Below are 18,277 nucleotides of genomic sequence, written 5' to 3'. Positions count from 1 at the left end.
TATACACAAGATAAAAAAACAGCCAAGGTAGATTACTGTAAAAGGATAAGCCAAAGATGGGAGATATCTTCAAAAAGAGCCCCGTTACAACAATCGATCATTTGTATAAAGATGTGTCATTACAAATATTAGTAGGTTATGGGTCAGCTCTTTACAAAGTTAACCAAGATGCAACTGGCTAAGTGAAAACTTCAAAACAGCACTGCTTCACAGATGTTAATGTTTAACGTGATCATTTTGGAATGATTTTATTGAGCAGAACATTTTTCTTGTGAAATTCGTGCATGTTCAGAAACACTGAAGTATGGAATAGCTGAAGCAGGACATAAGATTTCACTATGTCTTGAAGGACAGCCAGCATAGTACTATAGTATAGACTCTGTGAAGCTAACAGAGTTGAAAGGTAAAAGCATCGCAATATTTCACAATGATAAAAGACTGTCTGCATACTTAGCTTTCAACAGATCTGAAGTGAATTTAGATGAAGTCAGTACCAGAACAACAGAGCTCAGTATCACTCAGAATGCATGCAAACAGCAACACAGTTCCAGCTGAAGGTTTTACTTAATTCTGTCACAACCGCCCGACAAGATACACAATAAGAAGCAGGGTCAGCACTGCAGAATAAAGCATTATTCATTTATTTTCATGTATTTTTAGTTAAAGACCATGCATATTGGTTGATAATTACATTTTTGAATCTACAATGAATTATCCCCCAGTCATAGCAGTTTTGAATGTTGATTGTTTCCCATGCTTAATAAGAAAACATCTTTGATATTCATAAATACAAAAGTTCAGTCTAAGTCTCAACCTTCTTTCTCACTCCTCAGCAGTACATTTATAAAGCACAGCACACACTGTAAAAATAAACAAATGAAAAGCAGCTACTGTCCTCCTAGTCCACGTTATACAGCTCATTTCAATTCCTCCACAAACCTTTCAAAAACAAAACAGCAGCCTTCCAAATAGAAAAGCAAACTCTTTCTTTTTTTTCAGCTTGGCCGCACTTCTGACCTGACCTTGCCAGTTACCTGATTGTCTCAGGTGCAGAGCAAAAGGACTTTGTTATTTTCATTTAAAGGGACAGGGATGTATATCTTGCCAATTTGTTTAGAGATTAAAGTGAAAGTCTCAGATGCAACAATTTACTGTCTCCATGTTCTAAACACCGTTCTCAATAACCATGCAATTGTTTTGTTCTAATTAACTTCTGTACATTAACTGGTAGGCCTGCAGGCAATTGCACAATCAATACCATCATTTAAAAAGCCCTTGTTTTACTATTATAGCCTCTTCATTACCTACATAATCCACAATCATAAGAATGAAGGTAATGAAAATCAAGTGTTTTCAACGCGCGCTGATCGTGGTTCAAACACAAACACAAACATATCTCTGGCACGTTGAGCCTAATTTGCATATTGTTTAATTCAATGAGAATTAAATGTTAATGTTTATAAAAGTTATAGTTTTTTATTTTTTATTAGTAGGGTTGTTTTTTCTTTCACAGAAAATGGTGCAAATAGATTGCCAGCTTTTCACATTATTAAATGTGTATTGAGTAAAATGCTCTTGCCTAACTATCACTAATTGGTATACAGCTACTGAATACACAGCTTTTTTTACTTCACATTTTTTCAATTTGTATTTTCTTTGGGTAACACTTTGTATTAAGTGGCTCTAATTACTGAGTATTTACATAGTAGTTACTTAGTAAATACATGTTATTATGCATAGTTACAATGTACTAAATGTGTACCCTAACCCTAACCCTAGCCCTAACTCTAAACCTAACCCGAACCCTTTTCTGATACAATTGTGTACTTTACATATATCGTGCAAAACAATTTACATGTTAAGCACATTCTAATTATACATATTAACATTGTGACAAGCAAGTATAAATGAAGGATGCATTTTATGATACATATCCACTTCATTGGATGATTGCTGTATCAGGATCCCCTTTCCCAAATGAACATACCATAAACCAAAAATGGTTCCTATATTTCCTTGCATGTATCTAGTTTATCACCAAGCTTATAGATTCTAATATGCAGCTCTTTCTGCAATGGTACCAGTCAGAGGCAGTGATTATGGGATCATTTTAAGTATAGCACGCTTGGTTGTCGAAACTGACAGTTTGTTGTGCTATACTTTTTTGGTTTTATACACTAAAGTATGTTTTATGTGAGAAGCACATTACTGGATCTAGAGGTAACATTTCAACAGGAATACAAATGCAATGTACTAAATGTATTTTAATTTTAAAATGTTTCTCTTTCTCTTTTTTCCTTCTTCCCTGCATTTGGTCACTTTAAAGTGTTCAAGAAAACTAGATTCAGAACACTGCTCTCGAATGCAGTGTTTCACATGCTTTACTCCATCAGAATCTATTAGCGTAACATCACATATTGTTCAGTTGTCAGCTTTATGGGGTAGCATTACAGACTGCCTATAAGTATACAGCAGATTGCTATTTGCAAAAAAAAAAAAACCTTTTCAGAACCACGGGTAAAAAAAAATAATGACTGAACATCTGTGCAGGTTGAGAGGATGTGTGGGCAAAACCCTTGAGGTGAAATGGAGCTACCAGCACAGAATCTGATATCCTGAACTAATAGCTGCCTAATGATGCACAATTATGCTATATACTGTAAAAAGTATTTTAAAACTCGTAATATTTTACTGAATCTTTTTATAGCGATCCACTCTATACAGTATTTGTAATTACAAATAACAAATGTGAGGGACACCATATAAGTTTGAATGTACATTTTCTACATTTCTGTGTGCTGTAATGATAGGAGTACCCTCCAAATGATATTTAGTAATTTAAAAATATATCATTTAAAATATATAGTTTAAAATATCATGGCATGTTTAAAATACTGGTGATTACCGTAAGACATAAAATAGAAAGTTGACCCTACTAAGGGGATGTATGTATGTTTTTATGAAGAAGATTCAAACTGTTTCCATGTGTGAAATGTGAAGCAGAAGATGTTTCCACTCTGAGAAATGTGGTCCTTTCCCCTTTCCAATATTTCAGAGCTTGATTTATTAGTATTATAGATGAGCAGCTTAACATAATGTTGTATTCATTTTTAGGGAAAGGAAGACCTTGAGAGGTTATTCCTAAAAGGCAGTAAACAGACATTACTATGTAATATGATTTGTATGTTGGTAAATTCAGTCATGAATCTGATGCCAAATACATGTTAATTTCCATACAAAACCAAGACGCATGTATGTCTCGTTCCGTCTTAATCTTGCATTCATGACATTTTGTGTCCTGTCCAGAAACACATTTATATAACTTGTGAAGTTTGATCTTGTGAAGTTTGAACATGTTTGAGAGCTGTGTTAAAAACATAGCAGGGCTTTTGAGCTTCTGTGTTTTACATAGACACAAGGTCCAGGATGTGATGACTGACACAAGAAGAAAAATACATTAGTTCATATAAATGTGATGTTTTATTCCCATACCGAGTTGCTCTTATATATATATATATATATATATATATATATATATATATATATATATATATATTGTGGTAGACTAAGGAGAGGAGGAGAAAAAAATGTAGTCCAGGATGGGCTAAAGGACTACATCCCCCAGAATGCCATGGGAAGGAGCCAGGATGAGGTTCACCTGGCTCTAATTATTAATGAATGCTACCTGCCTGTGTGAAGAGAGAGGCTGTCATTTTGTGAAGAGACCTGTATAGTTTGCGAAAAGGTAGTGTGAAAACCTTTTTGTTTGTTTGTGTCAAACATTGTTTTGTTTATCTGTAAACGGCTTAGCCGTCTGACAGTATAAAAAAAAAAATTCAGTTAGTACTCCATGTGGGAGTTAGGTTTTTGTTTAAAAACTTCAATTTCTGTGTCTGGGTCTGCATCAAAAGGGCAAACAAACCTGAAAACAAGTGAAATCTTTCACAATTTATTGACCCACTTATTAACATTATTGGTACAAAACTTTAAAAACAACATCTTGCCCATTGTTTTAAAGTGCAGTACCTTTAACTTGCTGGCTCCTCCTCTTGGAAGTGATTTGTTTGATAAAAGGTGGTTTTACTTCTTTCTACAAGGACGGCTTCTTTCACGAATTATATATTCAAAGGAAAAGGACTTGCTTTGTAAAACGATGATACCAGCTACCATGACAACAGCTGCAGACGGAGCTAGTTTAGCCTTCATCATTATCTCAACTGGACGGAAATCCACACAGACCACGTAGAATCAGCGGGACAGTATCCAAACCCAAACCAAACCCACTGGGAGCTTTCTAGACCCGCTAATGTGTTCTGAGTGACAGGTTGAAAATGGAAGAGGTAGGCTTTTATGTCATGTCAAGGTAATTTCTATTACAATCGCTGGTAGATAGTAGATAGTTGCCTTTGATGTAGGGGAATCCATTAGGGGTGCAGAAATCAGAGAGACTGCTTTAAAACCTGTCATAACCCGACTGAAATCTTTGCCTTTTAACAGGATGTAGTTTTTTATTAATACTTGCAGGATACAGCTGGTTTAGCAAGTGTATTTGGAACACGCCACACTGAGTGAGGCTGTCGGAGCATTTTTAGTAGTACCATAGAGCTGCAGTTTGGTGCTAAGATGCAATAAAGTTGAATTTGTTTTACATACTTTTGACAAATAGTATTATAAACCGATGGTGAAAATATAAGGTCTATAGTTGTAAAAAGTATAGGGAAAGAGATTTGCTTCCCTGAACTACAGAGGCTGGTTTGACATTCAGAACCAGTTGCTGCTGGTGGTACTGCAGGTCATTGCTTGCTTTGTTCCCAAAGCAACAAGGTTGCAAGGAAGGCTTGTCTGTCTGCTGCAGAAACCACCTTTAATGAATGTCAACACTTCAACATGGTTGTAAGTACTGCAGTGTCAGGTAAAATACAATAAACCTCACTCACTAAAACCACTTCACAATTAGGGCCTCTTTTTTTACAGACAACCACAGTCACAAACACATCAATAAACTTCCAAATAACCAACATGCAGTAAACTACATCAGAAAACTTGGAAGCAAAAATAATGTAATTCATCTGATTTTTTGTTTTTGAAAACAACCACCAACTGCAAAAGAGTTTGCATAACTCCTTGTTATAAGGAACAGGGATTATTTTAGGGATTTTAAGTCCCAGAAGTATAGCAAGGTATGTCGACTTTATAGTGGAGTAATGCTCGCCATGTTCACAGCACCATTTGTTTGTAGTTTTGTTTTGCAGTGTTTTCTTTTGCCGCTTGTACACATTTTGTATGTCCCCCAGGCACTAGCACTGCTGTGTTTCTTTAAATAAATCCTACTTGCCTGAGCTGAGTTGTCAACGTCACCTCTGTGTCTCTCCCTGTCTGTATAACTCAAATCCCCTATTACGCTTACCTTTAATGAAAAATGCATGTTTGTTACTCAGACAAACTGACTCCAAACTCCAAGAGAGTATCTTTTATTAAACTACACCCAACGTATGTGAAGCAGGGACAGCCTTTTGAACCCTTCATGATCAAACTCTTTTTTAATGGTCTCTGCTTAACAAAAGTTAGAACTGGCACTACAAACCGCTAACAGGCAGTGACCCACAGGTTGAAAATCATTACTTTAAAGGAACTAATAAATGTGACTTCAGTTTCCCTGCCAGCTGTTATGTTTGAGTTGGCAGCATGCAAGTCAAACCTGCATGACTGTCTAGTTCCTTTTGTGCTCTGGCTATTGTTTTACAGTGCTGTGCAAACATGCTGCAATATCAGGTTTGAAATGGTCCCAACTCCAGCTTATTTGGCATCATATTCAAATTGAGAAAGATCAATTTTGCCAAATGCATCTGTATATTTCTCAAGTGCAATTGGAAGATAGGAATATCACAGTTAAGGGTTGCCATAATTAACAAATTAGTTTAATTCAATAACTACATTCCGTAGGCCTGTTTGGGAAATATATAATGTAACCATTGTGTTACATGGAATGGAATTACAGAAGGAACTGAAAAAGTATACTTCTCTGAAATTTCTCAAGGCAGAATTTTTTTTTTTTAACCCTCCTATTAGGTTTCGGGTCTATTTGATCCGACTCTAGTTTCCAATTAGCTTAAATGCTATTTTTATTTTCATTTTCTGTATAATATTTTATGAATTTTCCTAAGTTGGGGTCATGAACTTATATACAGAAAACAGAACCTTTGAGATGTTTATTTTAGAACAGGTCATGTATACAAATAAGATGCTTCGGGTCATTGTGACCCATGGCATTTATCTATGTAGATTTGTGTGCAGGAATAAAACAAACTTCTTTAATTTGTTATTTTATTATTATTATATTTGTATTATTATTTCTGGAAATGGCTGCACCTGTATGGAGATATTTATAAAAAAAAAATATATATATTTTTCTACAAGACAGAGCCTATTAGCCTCAGTATTGCAACAGCATCTCACTGGTAAAGACATTCCAAAATGAGAAGCTCCCAGGTTGGCAGTCAAATAAGTTTTATCACAACTCCTGGACTAAAAGAGCATAAAAGAGTAAAACACTTGCAAATAAAAACATTTAATCAATTTAAGGCTGTTTAAATTAGTTTGAAATTGCATCGGGTCAATATGACCCAAACATAACAGATGTACCTAAATTCTGAACATAATATGTGGGTTAAAAAGCAGGCATTCAGCTGTAACCATAGCAGCCACATGACTGTTCTGGCGTACCTCCTTTTTGTAAGCATTCAAGTTCAGAAGCAACAGCAGTGTGCTTAGTTGTAAGTAGTTTTAAAAAGTAAGTACCTTCAAATGTCATTTTAATTCTAGGTTGCACCAGTATTTTTCTCTAAAACGGCCTTTACCCAGCTGCAATTGGGTGGGCGTGCATTTTACTGTAACTTCGGTGGCAGTGAAGGTCACTTTTCCCTGTGGAAACAGATTCAGTAGGGGTTAAATCAGCTGACTCTGTAAGATCTATTTTTAACCCTGCAAACAGTTTCTCTTTTGTTTGTCATGTGTCTGGTCTTTGAAGTCTGGGATAATAATTTAAATGAACTGGGGTGTAGTTTGTAAAATGTTGCATAAAGAACGAAATGCCTCCTGGCTGCTAATTCAAATCAATTACTAATTCTTCTCTCGCTTATAATAGCCCTTTCAAGCTAAAACAATATATCTTTGAAAGTTAAATAAACAGGGGTGTGGTTATATTCGACTGCAGGGTTGTGTGTGAGGGTTAATAAACTGCGTTGAAGATTTTAACAGAGCAATGCTTTCTACTATACTTTCTACTTTCTACTGGCTTCAGTCACACAGTGCCGACAGCAACCTTTCTGGTCTGTCACATTCACCATTATCTAACTTTGTAACCACCACTACCAGAGAGGCCAGCTATGAGAGACGGAAGCAGCTTCAAGTTTTAAATCAAATGCATGTGCTGGTTCAATTCAACACTATGCAATAACGGTTTTAATCCTCAGCGTGCTCTTAAAAGTTTATTTCAATGTCTTCTTTTTTTAAAGTTCTATCTGAAAGTCAGATGTTGATCTGCAATGGAGCTATTTGAATGGTGGATGAAAGTTGTTAGGTTTCTAATGTGTAGTTCACAGCACAGTTAGCAACTGTTTAAAGATCAACTTGTTATAGGTATAAACTACCATGGTTATCTTAAGGAATGTACTGTACCCTTGCTGTTTAGAATACTCAGAAATGTAAAGCACCCCTAATTATCAGAATCATTTGTAATCCATCTAGTTCACCAGTGTAACCATTAACCTGTCCCTCTGCAACACGTTGTCCCTAGAAGATGTAAGGAGTTCCGCATTGCTCCATATGGTATTTCTATGTTTTTCTTACATCAGCTGGAGTTGCAGGTGTACAGGTGACCTAAACAGAAAATAATTCAAAGGGAATCTAAACACAGGACGAATATAACACCCATACCAACTTGTTCTTTAATTTACAAATGAGTCCAGCACAGAGATCTAAAAACACATCAATTCAGCACACACAGTGTTGGGGAACTTGCTTTTAAAAAGTAATTTGTTACAGTTGAGCAAAATTGTAACTAGTTACAGTAACATATTACTTTGAAAAAAATGAACTTACAAATAGCTATTTCTCAGGCACAGTTTTAAAGAGACTGCAGATCGACATATTCTATGAAGATCCAGCTATCGAACCCACTTGTTCCCTCCTACCATTACAGTTGCTGAAAAATGTAATCAGATTACAGTAATATGTTACAGGTAATGTGTTACTCCACAGCTCTTTGTATACAACTAGATGGTAACTTTACAAGTACAGTTGTGGGGCTTGCTTTATTGGGAAAGCGGTCAAAGTAGCTGATTTGTGTCAAAAGTCACATTGTTTACTAATTGTCTCATGCTTAGAATGTGCTATAATTTGAAATTTCTCAAAGTTCTATGACAGTTAATTCAACAGTGGGAAGTAGCCTACTGAAAGAAGTTGATGCGGTTACTAAAACAGCTGTACCTCTTGATTGGTAGACACCATTCCTATTTTGATTTCATATTTGAATAGCTGAGAAGTAGAGGAAGATTTCATTTTCTCTAAGTATTTGTCTAACTTGTTGGGAAAGTGGTCAAAACGGCAGTTATTTCTAAAAGTCCGCAGAAAACGTAGTTGGTGCGGTTACTAAAACAGGTGTACCTCTTGATTGGTAAAAGTTATTTCAGTTTTTATTTCATATTTGAATAGCAGAGAAGTAGAGGAAGATGTCATACCCTCTAACCTTTTGTCTAGCTTCTTGGGAAAGTGGTCAAAGTAGCTGATTTGTGTCAAAAGTTACATCGTTTACAGTAAATAGAATGTTTGGGAGTTTTTAAACAATGGGGAGCTTTAGAATGTTAAAAAAAGTCCTGTTAAAGACAAGGCAATACATTTCTGGAAGCATCCATCACGTCATGCAGCCAAACCAGAGATAGGCTCAAGCAGGAGGTTCTGTACAGTCTACCTGTTAGGGCAGCATGTTTTAGTGTGTAGGTGTGTAGGTCACTGCCCCTGTTCATCAGCATTTATTCAGCTGAAACTGTTTCTAAAGGTCACTTGTTGGAGCATGTATGCTTTTGATGTACCTGTTTATCCTGGGACAGAGCTTCAGAGCCTTGTGAAATCTCCAGGCTGTCCTGCAATGTCACAGGTAATTTAGCAAGCTGAGTGTCGAGATGCATCAGTTTTGGATTTGAGTTTGCACTTGCATTGAAAATCATTAATGCTGATATTGGCTTTGCAAATTTGAATATTAACTTTGGATTCCAAATCTTTTTATTTAGCTTGAAATTAAAGTTCACCAACACAAACATTTTCATTTACACGCTGCAAGGGTAACGAATTGATCAACAACAAACAAGCTGATTAAATATTCCTTTTTTTTTTTTTTTTTGCAAACTAGCTCTTGCAGTTATTGTATTTGACTAAATAATTAGAACTCTGCACATGAATTCACAGTTCCATTAACATGAATAACAAACGATTGAGAAACATATTGATATAAATTATTGAGAAAAACAAAAAGTTAATTGCTGGTCTGTAGCGTTCCAGATGGATTGTTTGCACAAGATCTGAAAAGTTGCCACACTGTAGCTGTCTGACACATGAATTTATACCTTAAAATAGTACCTTACAATTGCAAAGCTATTGCATAAAACAAAAATGCTTGCTTTACGTATCAAACAACTTAGCACTAAGAATCCTTATTTAAATACCCAGTAATATCATTTTTGGTTTCTGTTTTTTATTATTTTGGTTAAAGCTTTAACCATGAAACAATCAACAGAATTATTGCTGTCTGGTAATATAACGATACATCTAAATATTATTTAGTGTTATTTCATCTTATTAACCTAACCCTAGCCCCAACCTTCTTATCTTTGTATTAAAAAAAATTGGGAAACCAAGAAAACCCTTAATAATTATATTGTAATTCCTGTAAATCTTTACCCAGTAATATTATTTTTCTATTATAAATAGTACAGAAAATATTTTAAGAATTAAACACCTGTTGGAACAGGTATACTGCCTTATTAATACAGTATATTACAGAATACATCTATATGTCAATTATTAACATTAAAAAAATGTATATCACATACATCTTCATAACACAACTCTCTAAATTGCTCTGTTTGTGATATGGTTCTTTCACAACTGCCTGAAACCTTTCTGTGTCCCCCGGGGTCACAAGCCCTTGTCTGAGAACCCCTGAAATACAGCAATGGGTTCCTTATTCCAGTAGAATGTCTGCTTCTCCAATGGTGTTCCACTTAAATTCATTCAGAAACTATAAAAAAATGTAAGAAAATGACTACAGTGTACACAATGATTCCAATGAATACATTCGAATTTGCTGCCATTATTTTTAAAGTGATTATAGGTTTTCAGGGGAGAATGAATTACCCGTAGACTGGTATAATTTTATGTAGCAGAGTTGTCGCAACACACATACAAACACAAACAAAAAGAAATTCTGTGTGCTGTTGCCTCAAAAAAAAAACCCTTCTTGCTCAGAGAGATAGCGGGAGATGGATGTTCTCTCGCTTCAGATCCATTTCTCTCAGACAGCTGCTCAGCAGTACTGTTTACTCTCTCTACTGTTCCTCAACACACCAGAGAACTGAAGCATGACCAGCAAGCTACACTTCCAGAGCCTGCTACCTGACTCTGGGGCTCCCTCCCCAACCTGGGATTTTGCTGTTGTTGCTCATGTAACCTTTAACCTCATCATTTTAAAAAGTTTATAAGGTTGCAATGGTTAGGACTTGTTATCTAGGAAGTAAGTATCCTTTATTCCACTCCAGTTCATGCTGATCACATCAGAACAGGGGTTAGTAAGGCCCAGGGTTGTGGGCAGGTTTGAATCTATACCACAGGCCATGTTAGATCAAGCTTGTGTTCAGATCACTGCTTACCACAGTGGCACCATTTAATCCCTCCAAATAGTGATCAGTGCTATGCCGCTTTGCAAGACCTAACTGGAGATGCCAAGCTCGGTACCAACCCAGTGTTTCTATCTTATAATGACACTATCGGCCCTTTTTTACATTGATAACTGAACTGTAATACATATTTTCCGTTTCAAATATTCCTTGTCCTTACTATTTTCAACACAACTTAAGGGAAAGCGGAAAATCAGTCGTAGCCCATATTCTAAATTGTTAGTTATTTACTTTATATACATTGAAATTATTAAGTTGGTGGAGTATAATATGTAATTAAATAAGAGCCGGATTCAAACTGGTTACTAAATTTCAAGTTCATGCAAGTGCACTGACACAGGTATTCTAGTTGCTGGTGTGCGCATTGTTTGTGTCCCCTGGGGCATTACAATATAATTTTCAACACTTTAAAGTGAAAAGAACTCTCTGTTACTTAAAAACTAATTCTCCAGAAAACAATACTCACTTCTCCTTTCCGTGTTACATTTGTGTTGTTATTAATTCCAAATCTGTCAAGAATTTCTAGGCAAAGTTGTTTTTCTTGCCTCACTGGGCCCCTAATAATGAACTGTCCCATTTGAAATAGTAATAAATATAACAGGAAGTGGTGGTGCTTTTTTTCACTATCGTTTCTGCTCATAAATGTGAAACCTGTGAAAGGTGACTGGATCAATAGTGCTGGCAATTGAAGCATTCTATTACCTTTTTAGCTGACCGTGACTGTTGCTCTGAAGAACAATTCAAATGTTTGTCATGCCACACTGAAGTGCTTCGGCCTACTGTTTCCTTCCAGCAGCATCACAGACAGGCCTCACCCTATCTGACACATAAACAACGCCCCTTCACAACTCACTATACCAAACAGGCCCCAATCCAACACCTATAGGACAATCTGTGGGTGGAGAGAATACCATTCTGCTTTGTCAGTTACAGAAGCACATCACAGGCATGTAATGTTGTAACACAGCCCACATTAATACAAACAGAGGACACACCCAGTATCAGTGGTGACTTCCCAAACCCCACTGGTTCTTTAACTTCTTTTGTCACACTCTGTCACCACCAGTAGTCATTTGAGAGCTGCAATAAGGCTGGGCAATGTGAAAGGTTTCAGATTTTACATGCATCAATAAAAGTATATATTTGATGACCATAAAACATTGGAACAGGTGACCTGCACCTGGCTTTGAGTTCACCGGGTGCTTAGTCATTAAAGTCCGCTGTAGCATGACAAGGAGAAACAGTCCCTGACCATTTTCTTCCCTTACCCGAAGGATCGCAAGAGCCAATTTGATGCTCTGTGTGCGGCTGAATAGTTTTACACGACTCCTACTCAGCCTGTGTAGCCTCATTGGATCATGTGAATTTGCAAACCAGGATATTTTTCAACTTTGCTTACAGTTTCTGATGTGATTTTTTGGAAGCATTTCCATGTACAATTTCAGTTCAATCAGTGCCCAGATGGATTGTGAGACACACTCATGTGCATGTAGATGTGTATTCTACACCTAAAGCCCTCCTGATTGTGATTTTCTACCCAACAAGCTGTCTGCTGGGCCTCCAAGGAGGTATCAGTTTAACTGCCAGGTTCTGAACATTTGGCTCTGACTTTCTCAGGTGGCACCTGCCAAAGTTTATTTATTTATTTATTTATTATTTATTTCTTAGCAGACACCCTTATCCAGGGCGACTTACAATTGTTACAAGATATCACATTATACATTATTTCACATTATACAGATATCACATTATTTTACATACAATTACCCATTTATACAGTTGGGTTTTTACTGGAGCAATCTAGGTAAAGTACATTGCTCAAGGGTACAAAGTTGTCCAGCTACTAGATGATAAGTCTGTCAGGAATGTGTTTTGTTCAGAGAATTGGAACTCAAACTTGGCTGTCATCGAGTATCAATCATGGCAGTTCTGTCTTGTTTCTTCCCACGGTCACAATGGACAGTCAAAATGCCACTGTTGCGTGACTCCAGCTGAGGTATTTTTAGATATGTTAGGCGTGTTTCATCCCCTAAATCCTCACTTCCTCTTTGACAACATGGTTTATTTATTGAAACCTTTTTTTTTAAAATTCAGTGTATGACTATTTTCCTGTTCTGGTAGTTTTAAATTCCAAAACTTTTTGGGAGTTGTCCAGAAGAAATACCCTATTGCCCATTTTATCACAAAATCCTGGTTAATTTTTTTGTTTTATTATCCAAACAGGAGGATCCTGTTTCAAAGTTAATGTCCATATTCCTATAAAAAAAATAATGAACGTTTAAAGCTAGAAAGAACTCCAACTTGTTACTCTTTTGTGTCTTAGTGTAAGAATGCTGATAATATTTTCTACCCCATCTTGGAGGCCTGGTCTCACCTCTGCTGAGAAAGGGGGACCCCTTGGCCAAACCTAATGTCTATTCATGTAACCCATTCATAACTGTAGCCATGTCTCTTGAATTCTGGTGTTTTAAGTTGTAATTTGTTGAGCCCAAAATTGGCTTTTTTAAGGACACAACACTACCTTGATACAATGCTGTTTAATCCACTTAGAGTACTTAAAATAATTTGGCAATTTAAAATGTTCTTATATTAACAGCTTTGGAAACAAAGTTTGGATTCTAAACCAGAATATGTTTTTCAAGAGTAGAATAGTGAGAGCTCTTTAAAGGAAACATATTTCCTGTTTTCCCTCGCACAGAGAAAAGGGGGCTTTACATTATTTGATTTGATTCCCTCTATAATAAAAAAATGGCCTGTTTTTTTTTTTTTTTTTTAGATCCGTCAGCCTTACTTGAACCTAACAGGCAGCATTGAACCTGGCCAGGGAATCTACAGAGCTCAGGATTGCAAAACAATGATGAAATGGTTTATCCTGTGGCAGTCAAAATCTGACACGGTTGAATGCTTCCAATTTACAAATGCAACAGATTTCTCATCTTAAGAGCACTCATTATGTGAAACATTTTCACTACATTGGCTTGCAAACATTCTGAATCATTGTAATGTTCTATTCCAAAAAGTAACATGAAGGCCACCTGGCCCCTTGATTCCAGGACACTTTAAGACAGGTTTTTAAACTCCCCTCTGACCACAAAATAACGCATAGACAGTACGATGCATTCTGTGTCCCACCTGAAATGATCCCACTCCAACTATTGGAGCAAGGCAACATGGTTGCATTGAAATAATGCAGAAATATGGGCTCTGAAATGGGAGCAATGCAATCCGTATTTGAATAATGACCCAAGAAATCTGTCTATATATATATATGTTGTATGTTGTACAAGTATCAGTAGCTCTTTAATATGCAATTACATTTTAATTAAGAATATGGATTAGGAGGTGCCAACAAAAGAAAAGGTGGAAAATAGTCCTATCCATCACAGCAGTGTAATATATTATCCTGCCATGTGATACAGTTTTTGTCTTTTCACTGCTTTCAATTCGGAATCTTTTCCTTCGACCAGTCAAGAGACAGAGCTGAAGTGTCTCTATAACCAAAAGCAGCTATAAAGCTGTGCAAACAAAGTACCTTTCAAACACTACTGGAGACAACACAGCCATTTTCTATTAGGCTGATTCTTCCCCCGCAGATCTGAGATAACCTTTCTCTATGCCGCTGCTGTTCTGATGTTCCAAGTAAGGGCAGACCATTTATTAAGGGAGACAAAAGGAAATGTTTGGGGGATGGATTGCTCTCACACTGATGTATATTCTTCACAGTTTTGTGGCAAGGTCTGTTTGATACAACAGGCTGATATCCACTTTGGCTTCACAGAGAAAATGCAAAAATAACACTGTTAGAAAAGAAAATAACCATTGCAGGAAGCTATATGCTGACCACAAAAAAAAAAAAACATAACCTGCTGCCCCAGCAATTATTTCCTTTTGGTTCAGACACATTTCAAGAAATGTTTCGAACAGTTCCTTTAGCTATTGGACTGTAAAGAAACTGGACTTTCAGCATGATCTGCTTTTTGATGAAATGGTGTACAAAAGAGGCTATGAACAAATGTATGAAACAGATACCAAGAGATAATATTTTACGAATTTTAGTGAGTCTGTTGGGAATCTTATTTTCAATGTTAACTGAAGCGTTTTTTTTTTTCTTTTAAAGATTCATTAAATATAATTTTGAACGGATGGAACTTTTCTAGACTAAACACTCAATGAGGTCTATTCAAATAATCTAAACATTAGGGAATCTAAATACAGCCATCATGTATCATTGCAATGTACACCTACCTTTTTTTCATATTTGTGCAGAAGGAAATAAAGTAAAGAGACTAACACACACGATTGGATGTTTGGCTATTATAACATTGAGAACTTTATTAATTATTTAAACCGTGGTGGTATAGAGATCCGCCACAGACTGGATTCATTGAATAGACCCCATGTCTGTGTAAACGTTACCCTGCCAAGATAAACCACAACTGGGGTTTTATTTCAGTGGTAAGGATAGGTGGTGATGCAATCCAGAGGGACATCTTGTAAAATACTCTTATAAAATCCAGCTGTAAATTTTCTTGGCAGGGTATAGGTTGATCAAAAAACCTTCAGTTTCATAAATATTAATTGAATTGAGCCTGTAGAATATTAAAGCCAATATTGCAATGCTCAGTGCTCAAATGTTTTCTTTTTTGAGGTTGGGGCTTGTGAGGTTATAATGAACAGGAATGAACAGTCCCCCCCAGCAGTAAGAGTCACAATTAATTTGAAACGTGCTGGGAATAGTAAACAACGTGTGACACTGATTGGTCAATGTTAATTAGATTTGTTTGTGTCATCCTTAGAAAAATAATTCTAACATTGTTTATATATAGAGTTAACAGAATAATTCTAGTTATCTAATTTTAACCCAAATTTCGTAGGATTCAAAATAGCTTATGAACGTTGTTTAGCAATCGTTCCGTCCTGGTATTGAAATGTTACACTTCTGCTGCATCCGTGTCACGTGAAGCTACTTAAAGACATTGAAAACAAGTGAGTCATTGGAAAAGCAGCCATTGGTTATTAAGGAGAACCAAAGTGTGAGGCTCCTGGGAGTTTGAGTTCTTGTAAAACTGCCAAAAGCAACTTAGTTCCTCACTAACAAATGGTTTTCCAATGACTCTTGTGTTTTCAATGCATTGAAGTGCAGCTTTAAATATCAGGAAGAAACCATTGGTTAATTTAATTTGCAACTACAGAAATCAATAACATAGGCATTAGTAATTCATATTAGGTGGAATTATGATAATCATTTAAAACAATCTTGGAACCCCAGTATTTCTGGTCTCTTTTCCTGGTTTGAATCTTAAAGGAGGTTATTTTCTCATTCAAACTATCAAGAAAATGCCAGTCTCACTCTCATAATATAGTACAGAACCAAAATGAACAACAGAAAATATTTGAAACACATGGAGATCAAAGAACTGCTCATGGAAAGAACAGTGAAAATTTAAGAAAGCACAAGATTAATGACTAGGAAGCAATCCTTTTAATGCCTCATTTAAAAAATGTTGTCTGGTAAATCTATGCTGGGGTATTAATGATATATTTGTTTAACCTTTTTTATTTCATTTATTTTGTATGTATTGCAGTGTGTATTGTAAAGCTGTTTTTCAATGCAAATATATATACATGGGCCATAAAACAGTGTCAACCAAGATTTTAAAATCTATTTTCTTACCTTGTGTTGGAACTAGCACCATTATTACTTGTCTCCCTTTTGTGTTGAATATCTTGTGTTTCTTTGCTTGTTTTTTATACTGAATTTCAGGATATGCAGATATTTCAGAGAAAATGCTTTGGATTTAATCAGACCATGTAACATACAGTATTTGACTTCTTGCTCGCTGGGCTTAGTGAGATAATTGCCATATAGGTATTTCAGGGCGATCGGAGACCTCATGGTGCAGCTGTAGAGGTGGAGAAGGAGGAGGTGGAGGGATGTTAATGTTAGCAGGAGTGCTGTTGGCTTACATAAATTGATGTTCAATCACCCATTTAATGAAGTTTAATTACCAGTTACGAAACAACTACTACAGATAGATTTGTGAAACATAACTATATGAAAATGACTTGATGATATAAGTATTAAAACTTAGGGGTAGCTTTTCAATGCTATTTAGTCCAAATCATAATTACCAAATTTCAGCTAGTAAAAATTATTTCTAGCTGAAATTTGGAACTGGTGGCAACTTACCCAGCTACCAAACCAGAAAACAAGTGTGATAAGTCTAAAATTATTTATTATTCAGTTTAGAAAAGCAAATGCTGTTTATTTTTTCCTTCAATCACAAATTGCACTAATGATGCTTAGGAGTAAATAGCTTTGAGAATCTAGCCCTTATTATTCAGTGTTTTAGATAGTGGTTATTTATGTCTTAAATATATTATGCAATTGGAAACAACCAATATCTTCATGAACATACTGAACATAGATATGAGCAAAAAAAAAAAATCATTTTTAATTAACATATACATTTATAGTTATTTATGCCACTCAGAATAAAGCGTGGGTGCGAGTCGGTCACCTTGAATCCCTGTATGTATATATTTTCAAACTCACTTGGAACAAACACCATTTTCACAGTCCCTTGAGATGTCGTTATAAAGAGGTTTGACTGTAAATCTCAAGACTGCACAGAACCAAATGTGCAATTAAAAAATAACTAAGGTTTAAAATCAATATTCCCAACCTTAATTAACTTCAATGTCCTTTCAATTGTTTTAAGGCATTGTTAAATCTAAGTTTTGTTTTTTTTAGATATTACTTTTAGAGTAAAACAGGATGTCAGTGTCTGTTAGTTGTAGCTTAAATGAGTTCCAACAAACTCTTTACAATCCATTTTCCTACCCCTTATTAGCTTTAATAACATTACTCGTCCCCTTTGTACAGAGAATATTTAGATTATTTTACATTGATTCAAGATATATATATTTCAAATTACAATGCTATAACAAACTGCTGCATTCTGGTACCCTCGCTGTAGGTCACATGATCTGATTGCATCACAACTAGAGTTTGATCTACAAATCCTTTTCTTGAAGAATGATCATACTTATCAACTGACAGGGCTTAATATTACATGTATGGTTAGGTCACACGAAAGCCAGTCCTGTTTAAGTAATATTGCCTGTCGATGAAGGCTCTACCATGTGGTAAATGAAAGCAAAGGCGCTAATGGTAACGCCTTTATCGAGAGGGCACTATCGCTATTAGAAAACGATTTTTCACATTATTTTCTGTAAAACAACACTTTAAAATATAGATTTACCTTGAACTTGTAATGATTCTTCCGGTAGCCTTGTGCTGAGAAAAGTTTTAGAAAAATAGTCTC

Source organism: Acipenser ruthenus, chromosome 25, assembly GCF_902713425.1.
Source record: "Acipenser ruthenus chromosome 25, fAciRut3.2 maternal haplotype, whole genome shotgun sequence".
Taxonomy (NCBI): domain Eukaryota; kingdom Metazoa; phylum Chordata; class Actinopteri; order Acipenseriformes; family Acipenseridae; genus Acipenser; species Acipenser ruthenus.
The sequence above is the reverse complement of the archived record's forward strand: the minus strand, read 5'-3'. Positions refer to the sequence as shown.